This window comes from Leucopleurus acutus (genome assembly GCF_964270905.1).
Source record: "Leucopleurus acutus genome assembly, chromosome: 1".
NCBI classification, from domain to species: Eukaryota; Metazoa; Chordata; class Mammalia; order Artiodactyla; family Delphinidae; genus Leucopleurus; species Leucopleurus acutus.
The window spans coordinates 62,087,473-62,099,840 of record NC_139142.1 but is presented as its reverse complement, the minus strand read 5'-3'; positions in this window follow the sequence as shown (position 1 = coordinate 62,099,840).

The following is a 12,368-nucleotide window of genomic DNA, read 5'->3' as shown; positions in this document are numbered from 1 at the left end:
TATTAGTTCTTCTGATGCTATATTTAGTGCACGATGGTTAAATCTCAAAGACAAAAACAAAAACCAACCAAACAAAGAAAAAACCCAAAACCAATGAAATTAAAAAACCCTGATAGGGGCTTCCCTGGTGGCACAGTGGTTGGGAGTCTGCCTGCCGATGCAGGGGACGCGGGTTCGTGCCCCAGTCGGGAGGATCCCACGTGCCGCGGAGAGGCTGGGCCCGTGAGCCATGGCCGCTGAGCCTGCGCGTCCGGAGCCTGTGCTCTGCGACGGGAGAGGCCACAGCAGTGAGAGGCCCGCGTACTGCCAAAAAAAACAAAACAAAAAACAAGAAAAAGAAACCCTGATAAAAGGTTGCAATTCTCTGTAATAGGTAGCACTTAGCTGATGATGTTGCTAGCTGAGTGGTTGTGAGTCTATTTTAGTATTCTCCTAAATGAAATGAATCCAGAAAATAAAAGTTAAATGAGTTTCACTTAGAAGTGAACTGAATTTAGTGATAGAGTTTAATTGATCTGCAGGCTTTGAATATTCAAGCAGCAAGATTTTGTGCTGTCAGTAACACTTTTGTCACACTATTTAATTCATTCTAGCTTCATACTCCTTGTTACTGTTTTCTCATTATTTCCTACAAATAACCATTATTGAATGAATGAATTGTACTCCATCATAGGTATTGCTTGAATTTTCAACTAAAATGCATCCTGAGCATTTATGAGCATCCTCTCTGCACAATATAAATTCGTTGTATTCTGCATTGAAAATTCCCCAGTGGTTTCATATATGTTTCCTCCCTAACTACAAGAACAGAAGTTATCACCTTCATTCTCTTTGGAAATCCTAGTGAAAATGTTATTAATATAACAAACTTAATATAACCCTTCATGTTTATGTTTATATAATACTACTTAATATCATTTTCAAGGCATTTTTCATATCTCTTGGTTCATTTGATCTTCATTGGGGTGTGTGTGTGTGTGTATTTTTTGTATTAAAAATATCTGCATTACACATATTTATATCACTTTTCCTTGCCAAATGAAAAAGAAATCCTAGAATCAATTCATGATTTATGAAGTCTTTAGAAAAACATAAAATTAATCTTTTTGTAATAGCATTCTTATTTTTCTCCATGCTCAAAACTTCAAGATAGGAATATTAGGAGAATTCAGGCCAGAGAGGTTAAAGGATATGCCCAAAGCTATTGGGTCAACGGCATGAGATGAGAACTTTGGGAAAATCATTCTGCATTGGTAGAAATGGTCTGAGGTGGACATTTTTCTTCAGTAGCAAAGAAGCCAGGAGGAGCTAGAAAATCACTTTTTTAAGTACAAGAGATCATTCTACCAGCACCTGTTGAGCGCCTCCCCAGTCAATCACTCTCTGTAAAAATAACCCAGGCCTACTCCCTACCCTTTAGCTGCCCCCCAAATCCATGGAGAAATCAGATCAAACCACATTTCACTGTGCCTGGCTCAGCCTGGAGGAAGGCAGGGGCTGGCGGAAAGCTGATGGTGGGAAGAAGTAAGGAGCACTTTCTATTAGAGTGAACCCTTATCAGTGAATGGAAATTAAAAGATACAAATAACTTTACATAAAATGGATTAGCACTCATTTCACTGTCTCACAATAATTTATTTGTGTGTTTATCAGTGGCACTAAACTTTGAGCTCCTCATTGCCAGAGACCATTTTGATACAGAGGCTGCTCGTTGAACACTAAAATTCATTCTCCCCTTCTTTCTTAGCATCAAAATCCTGACTGCTAAGGAACAAGATTCAACTGAGTAAATTCTAAGGGTCTTAATGGCTTTATTCAGTGATTCATGAATTGGGCACTGTGCACTCTAGCACATGGAAAGGAGCTTGGAGGAGCTGTACAAAATGAAAGGCTTTTATAGGCAGAAGGGAACAGGAACAGGGAAGTCATAGGAGGCAGAGAGGATTGGTTATTGCAAGGTTGGCGCCTTACACGGAGCAAAGGGAAGTCTTGGAGCTGAGCCTGGTGACTTGTGCTGAGAGGTGAGCACTGATTCGTTGACCTGAGCCCTCCTTTTCTGGGAGAGCTGAGCAAAGAAACTTAGTTAAGTTTTGGTTTGCTGACGTGGGTCTTAGCACGCGTGACTTCATCTTGGGCCTCATCTGGTTACTTGAACATGAATTTTTGGCTGAACGAGTGACACCAGAATAAAGTCTACATCTCCCAGCCTCCATGCAGTTAGCTATGTGACTAGACTCTGGCAAAAGATGCGAGGATTGTTAAGTGGGGGTTCTGGGAAGACTTCTTAAGGGGAAGGAGTCTTTGCTTCCGTTTTTCATCCTGCTGCCTGGGATACAGATGTAGTAGCGAATGTTTCAGCAACTATCTTGGACCATGAGATGACCTTGAGGGTGAAGCCCAAAATAGGAGAGAAAGAAAGATTCTGGGTCCCTGATGATTTTTTGGAGTTCCCATTGTCTGGGCTGCCTAAATCCCACCGTATTTTACACAGGAGAATACATTGGAGTGCTGAGACACATAGTCAAGTTTCTGTTATTAGCAGCTGAAATAAATCCTAACCAACACTCGTCATATTTCTGTATTCACAACAGAGAGTCTGGTGCCTAAATTGATAGGTGCTCAAGACATATGCACTTTAAATTGTATTTAATTACTTACACTTGCCTTATTCCAAAAACAAAGATGTGGTGCTAAATAAATGGCTGTAAAAGTTGGAAATTATACCAGTTTACCAAGGAATAGCATGACAGCCAAATCAGAAAGACAAATACAAGAAGGTAGAGTCAGTCCTCAAATAATAAAATCATAGAAGTTATCCAGAGAAATGTGAAGGCAAATGTCACTCCTTTGCCGGCAAGAAAAGCTGGCAACATAATTTGAAAATTATTTTAAAACACGGAGAATAGAATAAAAATTAGGAGTAAATAACTGGCTCTAAAGATGAGTTGATAATATATTAAAAGACCAAAATCAAATTCAGAGTGATAGTGGAGATTTGATCCATATCAAAGTAGAGAAGGTTTGAATTGCATACCTGGTAAAGAGCATTTGAGACAATAAAATGGACAAGCAAAATTATGATAAAAATAAGCTTGGTCAGAGAACCATGTGCTAAAGTGCTGGTAACTGATTTATTTAACGATCACTAATTTATCAATTCTTCTGTGCCAGGCACTATTCTAGTCACTTTACGATTATTAGTTCATTAAATCTACACAACAATTTTATGAGATTGTTATTGACTTATACCCACGTTTCAGATGGGGAAACTGAAACCCAAAGAATTCATGTGTCTTGCCCAAGATCACACGGTAAATGGAGGAGCAAGATTTTACCCAGAGACCAACATTTTTTTGTTTGTTTTTGTTTTTGTGGTACGCGGGCCTCTCACCGCTGCGGCCTCTCCCGCTGCGGAGCACAGGCTCCGGACGCGCAGGCTCAGCGGCCATGGCCCACGGGCCCAGCCGCTCCGCGGCACTCGGGATCCTCCCGGACCGGGGCACGAACCCACGTCCCCCGCATTGGCAGGCGGACCCTCAACCACTGCGCCACCAGGGAAGCCCCCAGAGACCAACATTTTAAAGATGAAAAGTGGTAGACATTATTACTAGTTTTTCTCAAGCATACTTTACTATACAGTGTACTGATGGGCAGGGCAGCTCCTCGATGCCTTTAAAGCTAGTTCACATTTTGAAATTGTGGAGAAAGGGAGTCTGGAAAGGACTCAGAGAAGGGTTAAAAGGAAAAGTCATAGGATGAAAAACTGGAGCCCTGAGGAAAAGCCAAAGGGGTTAAGTGCATTTAGAGAAGAGAAGATACAGATGAATTTCCCAACCTCCACTGAGGGAGTATGGTCAGATGAAAGAAAAAAAGAACTAATAGGTTGTGATAGCTTTAAAGGATGCTGTTGGAATCTCTGATCCTGATAGTTCTTAACATGGGGAGAGCCAATGTAAAATATAAAGATTAATTATGAAGATTTTATAAGACATTTGTATCACTTCTTCTATATATATTCTTCCAAACTAATCCTGACAGTTCACAGAAGTATACATAATTCTGAATGCCTTCCCTGCCTTTCATTTTCCCTTGTCTGCCTGGAAATTCTTCCTCATCCTCCAAGATTCTGCTCCAGTGTCACTCCCCGCTGAAGCTCCCAAACCCTCACTCTGCCCCTTCCTGAGCTCAGTTGACAGGAGAGAGTTTCAAAATTCTTAGCTCTTGTTGACCCTTCTATTCGAGCTCTTTTTCCAATGAGTTTGCAATTATTTGTTCACAAGCACACATCCCTCAGACAGGCAATGAGCTTTGTAGGTCAAGAACCATCTCTTATTTGTCTTTGGAACCTTGACACCCTGCACAGTAGTGGGTACATGCTTGGCACTGATAAAAACTTGAATGAAAAAATAAATGACCGATTGACAAACTGTATTATTCACTGGTATTCGTGTGAGGATTTCCGTCATCTAGAGAGAGCAATATGGTTTTGCCAAGTGCTTCTCAAAATTTGCCAGTGATGTGAAGACGCAGATTCTGCTGTCCAGGAACAATATCCGAAATAGAAGGCAAAGCAAGGGGGCCAAGAAAATAGTAGGTGGGGTGTTACTAATGTTTTTTCTTTAGAGAAGTCACCTGCTGACCTTGCCATCTATGGCCAGGAGGCATCATTGTTGATTCTTTGACCTTTGTCCTTCAAAAGGTAAACATCCCTAGCACAGAACTCAAAACAATAAGAAGACAAAAAGAAGGGGGAAATTTGACCCTGCCCTTCACAATTGCCTTGAGGATTTTTACTCCTTCTATTGCACCACCTTAGTACTTTGGCTATGACCTCTGTATACCCCCAGGTCAGGTCAGCTTTGTTCATAGCTTATGGATTAAACACTTCGAACCATCCTAGAGCCTGAGCTTTAGCTGCTCTCAAGGACATATAACCACACCTGCATATTCTTTTCTTTTGCTTCTTTTGCTTTTGCTTTACAGGGGATGGGGCTCCTTTTTAAACCTAAGGTTCAAAAGACAGTAGCTAGAATTTATGCTGAAGTGGAGTAACAGGCTTTGAAGCCGAGCAGTGTCCTAATACAGGTGAAAAGCATGTATTGATTACTTAAAGAAAGTTAAAATAAAAGCAATTTTTCTCCCCATTTCGGCACATTGCAGCTTTTGGCCTACCCACTCAGAGCTAAAAAAGCATTCTTTCCTGATAATCAGGCTTCAGCTGTCTGAATTTCAGGCCGAGCCTCTCCTCCTGAGCTCCGCTGAAGAGCTGCTTTAATTAACCATTATACCACAGATGTTATTGATTTTTTTTCAAATCTGGTTGAAACATCATTGTGCTGGATCATGGCCAAGACTAAGGCCTGAATCTGTGCGTGTGTGTGTGCGACTTTTACTCCTTCTGCATACCTTATTAGTCTCCGTGTCTGTTAAGTGCAATCCTTCGCATTAACTCAGAAAATATAGAATTGATTTTTAGCCTAGCAGCCGTGATCTAAGGGCTCCTAATTTGAAATCTGAAAACCTCAGATGCTGAGGAAGTCTTTCTGCTGTTACTCTATACTTCCTTGAAGTAAGCTTTTTATTCTTTAATTTGAATGAGAAATCTCCCCCTGCCTTTTACTCCTCTCTCTCTCTCTCTTTCACACACACAATTGGAGGTTTCAGAGGAACATGATCCATTCTTTGCATTTTGAACATGTTCATCATGAAAGGTCCCCCAAGGCTTATTCTTCTCTGTCTAGAATGTGTGACCTGCAATGTGGACCACAGGAAAATTTGAAATTGAATGGTCTCCAGATTTTCCATATTTTGAGGGAAATGGGGAAGAACTTGAGCCACATTCACTTTGTGCAAATTGCAGGATATTAGAAACAATGGGGCATCTGCATTCCTTTTACAATCCGCCTTCCAGTAATGATAAAACTCAAGGACCAAACAATCACAGTGGGTTCCCAAATTCTGATAAGTTTTGTGTGAGTTTAGTGATACGTTCTTTAAACATAATTTGAAGCTTTTAAAATACTGTAATGGCATCTCTTGACCTTTAAAAAAAATCACATGGAGCAAGAGGTGGTGAAAAATGTTTATTTACTCTGCATTAGTGGCTAAACTCCTGTTCCTTTCTAGAACCGGGAGTTCTTTTATACTTGGGAACTCACGCATGTCACCCCCATTCTTCCAACAAGAACCAGGCAGGCCCTCTTGAGCTGGAGAAACAATGGCCCGCAGTCGGTCCTATGCCTCAGTGAGAAACAACAATGCAGGCCTCTTGACAAATTCTGGCGTCAGGAGTGGAATCTTGCAGTTCAACATGTCTGCTGAACAGAAGTTGGAAAAAGAAAAGATCATCTTGTAAACAATTAATTAATGTTTGTCATGAATTATCATTTTTACTTCCTTCTCAAGAGGCTCAAAGGGAATCAAAAGGCATTTTTGCAGGTGGTGGCATTCGAAGTAAGGGCAATCAAAGGTTTGAGAGCCCAGGCACAGCACTCTGCGTCTCTAAGGGTGAATGGTGCTAGGATTAGAGCACAGCGGGGGGTTGAGGGCTTCAGGTGTGAAGCTTAATGTTTGTGATCAGCAAAAAAGTCTTGAATTTATCTAAACTGCTCTTCTGCTAACAGTACTTCTAGCACATAAATGTTCTGAAACTGACAAGTGTTCTCACTGCTCTTCTAATGCAAACATGATCTGCATTTGAAAGATGCATCTCTTTTGCCTAATTTAGAATGTGCATCACAAAGAGCGTTAGATGATGACCCCACAAAGAGATAACACACACACACACACACACATTCCAGACGTGCACTCTGCATGCATATACACACATGCAAACCGCGTCTTTCTTGCCTGGATCTTCTATGGAGCTCCCAGCAAGGATCCTGCAGGACTGTTTTTCTCTAGATTACTAAACCAGAGGTCAAAAACTAGGAGACTCAATAGCCATCTGACCAGTGAGTCCCTCTGAATTCGCTACATGAGTAATTCCTTTTCATTTGGTTTGGATAACAGCCTGGAATGTATCATGCTGCATTTTCATTTGCAGTCCTTCTCCTGCCTCCCCCTACCCCTCTAGACATAGAAAGGTATCAACACATAAAAATTTAAAACATACACATATATACAACCAATGATATTAAAATTTACTGAAGAATTGTTAAGTGTTTGCAACCCCTAGAACCAAAGACCAAGGCAGGCATTGTTGATGGTGAGAAGATTGCTAAAGTCCATACAAATGCATCTGATGGCTTAATGAATCCTCTCCATAATCTACTGCTGACCTCTAGATACTCATTTTCTCACTACGTCATCGATACGCGTCACCTGCTAGAAGAGCTCTAAAAAGAAAGGCTCACTGAAAGTTTGGTAAGACAGGACAGGGTGAAAATCAGTCCTAGGCGAAATCTGGAAGGACTAAGATGAACCTAAGGTTCTTGAGTTAATTTTAAATCTAACCTTCCAAAATTCTCCATTATCCCATGGAAACCACCCATTTTCTTTTATGCATTTAGTGCTTGTATTCCCTTTAGTACTCATTTAGCATCATCTAATAAACACAGGTTCTTGGGACATCAAGCCTCCTCTTTCCCGCTGGAGGCCGAGGGGCTGAGACGATAAAGGGAAATGAGGCTCACATTTGCCGCCTTTTACCTTGGCTCCCCTGGCGCTAACAAAGCTGAGCGCTGCTCTGAGCTTGGTGGTCACCATCCTTGACGGTGTCTAATGGGGTTTTCCCCTGAATACAAGTTTGGAACCCAAACCTGTGGGCTTAAACTTACGACCCCCAGAAACTAGCAAAGAGCTCGGGTAGAAAGGGCCAAATTGGAATATCACTGGATGAGGGGCATAAAAGGAGTTTCAGAAGGTTTAGAAGACAAAGGGACCCAGAAGGAAAGAAAACCAGCACAACCTCTGAGACAGAGTGGAGGTTAAGGAGCCCCTTTCCTGAACTTTCTGGGAACTCTGGTTTATGTTAACTTTGAAGAGTGGGTAAAATGGCTTACCAGGAAAAGGAAATTAATTTTTCATAATTATCAGAGTTCTTCAAACTCAGTATTTAGTTTGGTTCCCCACTCTTTGTAAAGATGTTAAAATCCCATTCAAAACCTAATGCCAACTGCTTTAGAATCACAGACGAAAACAGTGAAAAGAAAGTAGCAATGGTTGTGATTAAACTGAAAAGGAAGAGTTCCTGACACCCAGGACCCAGTACAGAAGGATATTTTAGACCAGTGTCAGGTACTTTAGGGTTGCTTTTGGGTCCTAGGACCCTGGACCTTCGTCAGTCTGTGGCTCTGTCTGGTGGCTCTGCCTGGTGGCCTGCCCCATGTCCACACTGCCTTCTGAACCTACCTAATGTCCCCGCAGCACCTTGCTGAACCTTGTTCTCCACGTGGTGCTGTCTCCAGGACAGATCATTGGTTTGGGGGAAAGGAAGCCCGCGTTTGTTCCATGCCTGCCCCATACCAGGCTGGAAGCCATGTGCTGCCGTTTCTTCCCACTGCTTTGGGTGACTGAGATGGCACACGCTAGTGGGTGTGGAGGTGCGGTTGTGCTGAAAAGTCTCCAAAAGAGTAAAACATGGAAAGCCTGGGTGGCTTTTATTGGTATTGGTTCAACTGATCTAGCTCTAACTGGAAAATGTTTTACCGGAGGAGGAGTATTTGCAAAGTCAAGAGCATTTAGCTTCAAAATAAACAACATTGACTAATGCAGCCGTTTAAAAACTGTACAAAAATGTATCAGCCTGATGTCTCTCCCTACCAGGAATGACATAGATTGAAAAATAGATGGCAATGATTTTTTCATATTCTTTTTTTTCCAGTGTAAACAAATACATTCCCCCAAGTATTTAGCTGCAAGTTGCATTAACCCAAAGTGACCAAGAATAGTTTAAGGAGTGTTACTAGGAATATACCTACTTCCTCCATAGCAGAAAACAGTGTTTTTGAAATAAAGTCTTCCCTATAAATTACTAATAAACGCCCCCTCCCCCTAAAACCACCCAAGAATGAGTTGATAATGAACAAATTAAAAATTGTCACCACCTGAACGGTTCTCCTGGGTGGACCTGTCTTTCCCAAATGGATTGATTGACCTTTCTAGGACTTCTGTCTGCGTGAGAGGTCCCACCCACCCTGTTACTATTTTAAGGAGATCTGTAAAAGTCTCCTTCTTTGGCTTCCCTCCCCCCACCCCCATTATGCCAGCACTGTGTGCTAGTGCTTGAAATTAATCAAGGGCCCCTTCTGGGAAAGGGATTCCTCTTCGAGAGAAACGGACCTGGAAACTTCTCTGCCTTCCCACGTCCCCTTCCAGGACCTGCTCCCCAAATCTCCCCAGACAAAGCCCCAGGACTCTCGGGGAAGCTGCTAGAAGCCGCAGACCTGCCTTTGCCAGACAGCTGCTGTTTGAACCCAGCTCTGACCGTAAAATCAAAAGTGGGTCCGAGGGAAGCGGTAAACACTGTGCAATGAGCCTTTTGAAGGCAGCTGATGCCTCATTTGGGGTGACATGTTGTGGCTGATGCGCGTGGATGATGTGGGGTTTTCGATAAGTGCCTCATCAGTATCCTCATCATGCTCGTGTTGCTCCGCCGCGGCGTGCGCCCTGACTTGATTGTAATTGCCCGAATCTGCTCCCGCTGCTCAGGCGCTCACAGTAATATGCAATAAAACAGCAAGAAGTGAATGTTAACCATCTGAGTTCTGACACGGCGGCTCTGCAGTTCAAGATCTCCATTAAGGACCAAGAAAAAAAAAAAAAAAAAGCCTGTAAGAAAAGAAGGAATGATTCCCAGTGTCTGCTTCCCTTTTCAAAGGGAAAGCCCAGAAATGAAGGCGCTGTTTAGCCTTCCTAAGGTCCTCCCAGGTAGAGACGAACAGGTAGTTTGCTGGTATTTATTTATTTATAATTTAATTTTTTTCATCCCAGGTGTCCCGGCTTTTGCTCATTAGCTCTAACAGCAATGCTGCTGTTGCCTCTTCCCAGGTGTGGATGGTGGTCCAGTTTCGGCAGGGTAGGCGAGCCTTCAGTCTGTCCGTACCCTGGCTATGCAGCGGCTTGTTTCAGATACTGAATTTCTAAGATCCAATTTTTAGCAACTCAAAGAGGCAGCCACCTGAAGCAGGGCTTAAGCAAGTCACAGATGGCTGCCTGGCTTGGTTGTCAACTTCACTAACATGCAGAGTGACAGAAGTTGTCTCTTCTTTTTACCATCGCTACACACGTATGGAAGCCTCATTTAGTACTTTGAAATTAAACCTGATAGTATCCGGGACACCTGGAAACCGCCTTCCGGGGGCGAGATGGTCACCAGAACTGGGTACCATCTTCAGTTGTAAGGAAGCCTCTGTCTGGGTGAGGAGACCTCAGTCAAGTGTGCGTGGAGTGAGCGCTTTTCCTTTCTCAGGTGAAATATTCTGAACGGCGGGGGACGGGAGGGATTGTGGTTTATTTTGAAAGAATTTTCTTAAGTTTGGACTTTGTACGAACGTATCATTTTCAGCCTGAACTTCAGTATAGGTCTAGTGATAAATATGCACCCTTGAAAATCTAATTTCACATTACAAACCTACTTTTCTTAGCGTTGCTCCCTTTTCTTCTACCCTGGAAGGAACCATAATTGCTTATCTTTTGGAGGTAGAAGCTACTATCCAACCTATTGTCTTCCTGGTAGTATTTCTTAAAGCATCTCAAAGAAATACCATATTCTTTGCAGTTTCCTGTTAATTGAGTCCTTTGGGAGCCAGTGGCAATGGTAACTTCAGAATGAGGTTTTAATTACATATGGAAACCTTTACCATTGTTTTTCATTTTAAAGAAAGTAGGCTTTGCTGGAAAGCATTTATTCCTTTTTCTCCCTCCTCATTTCCAGTAGCAGTGTCTTTTCAGAACTTTACAAACGCTGTTTGTTTGGACTGTGGGTTTTCTCCTGGCTTTACAAAAAAAAAAAAGAAAGCCTCACGTCTGAAACTAATGAATTCAGCCTGCACTCCCACTTGGAAGCCCCTATACAGATGGAGTTTCATTAACTGTTTGAATATCTGTATCAGTAACTGCTCAAGAGAAACAATTCCTGCCCACATGGATAATTAATAGAGCAGTTCGGGGGAGAAGACCATCTCTTACTGTAACTACCTGGCACTTGCTTCGCAAACCTTTCAGGGTTCACTCTTCCTGCCTGTGCCAGTCCTTCCTGAAAGCAGCCAGAAAGCTTTTCTCCCTATGGGGTGACTGACTGCTTCCCCACAACTGCTGCAGCCCACGGGGTCTTGCCTATATTCCTGTAGGTTCAGCTTGGGTCTGCACAGATGAGAATGAAATTATCCTGTGCTTGGGACCCTCAGTAATGCTATAGGAGGAAGCCCTTCTCTCCAGCCCAAAGACATGCCCTAGCCTGGTGCTCGGCAGACCCTCTTTTTGATTATAATGACCTTATCCATCTTTTATTATGAGGCAAGATGTAACCCTGAGTTTGGACTCAAATTCCCATGAGGGGTCATTACACTTCAGCTTTTAAAATTCTCCCCCTCACCCCTGCAAATTCAGGTAGAAACTCTTTCCAGTTCTTGCCTGACTTAACCAGGTGTGCAATGTTAGCAAGGCTATGCTCTCTCACAGCTGTTGCTTTTTATCCAAGAAGTGGCTGAGGGCTACCCTGGTGGCGCAGTGGTTGAGAGTCCGCCTGCCTATGCAGGCGACACGGGTTCGTGCCCCGGTCCGGGAAGATCCCACACGCCGCGGAGCGGCTAGGTCCGTGAGCCATGGCCGCTGAGCCTGCGCGTCCGGAGCCTATGCTCCGCAACGGGAGAGGCCACAACAGTGAGAGGCCTGCGGTGCAGTGGCTGAATTTCAGAGGTGGGTGATTCCAGGATGGAGTTCTGGCTCATCCCATTAACTGGCATTCTATTGCAGTTTATAAAAGATGTTTCCTTAACAGGTGATATACACATGAAGGAGTAATAGGAGTTCTAATCTCTTAAAGGCAGACACATTAAATGAATACGATTTTAAAGCGGGATTTTTAAAAAGCTAAAAGAATAATGATAATTGTATCAGAGAAGCAAAAATGGATAAACTGAGTAAATGCACAGTTCCCGGTGGAAGTGAGAGTACCCTAAATCAGGAGAATACTCTGTGAAAGAGAAAGTTAAACCAGGAAATGGTATCACGTGTTACCTGGACGCTAGCAAACTTCTACGTAGAAACTGATGTTTGTGTCATTTCTTTTCAAAAACCGATTTTAAAGAATTTGCAAATAAGCAAATTATAAGCAATTTTTAAAATATATTGCTGCAAAAGAGGTTTTTAGGGTTCTGTCCTTAACTAATATCAATCCGGTTAGTATGATAGCTTAGAGAACTAGT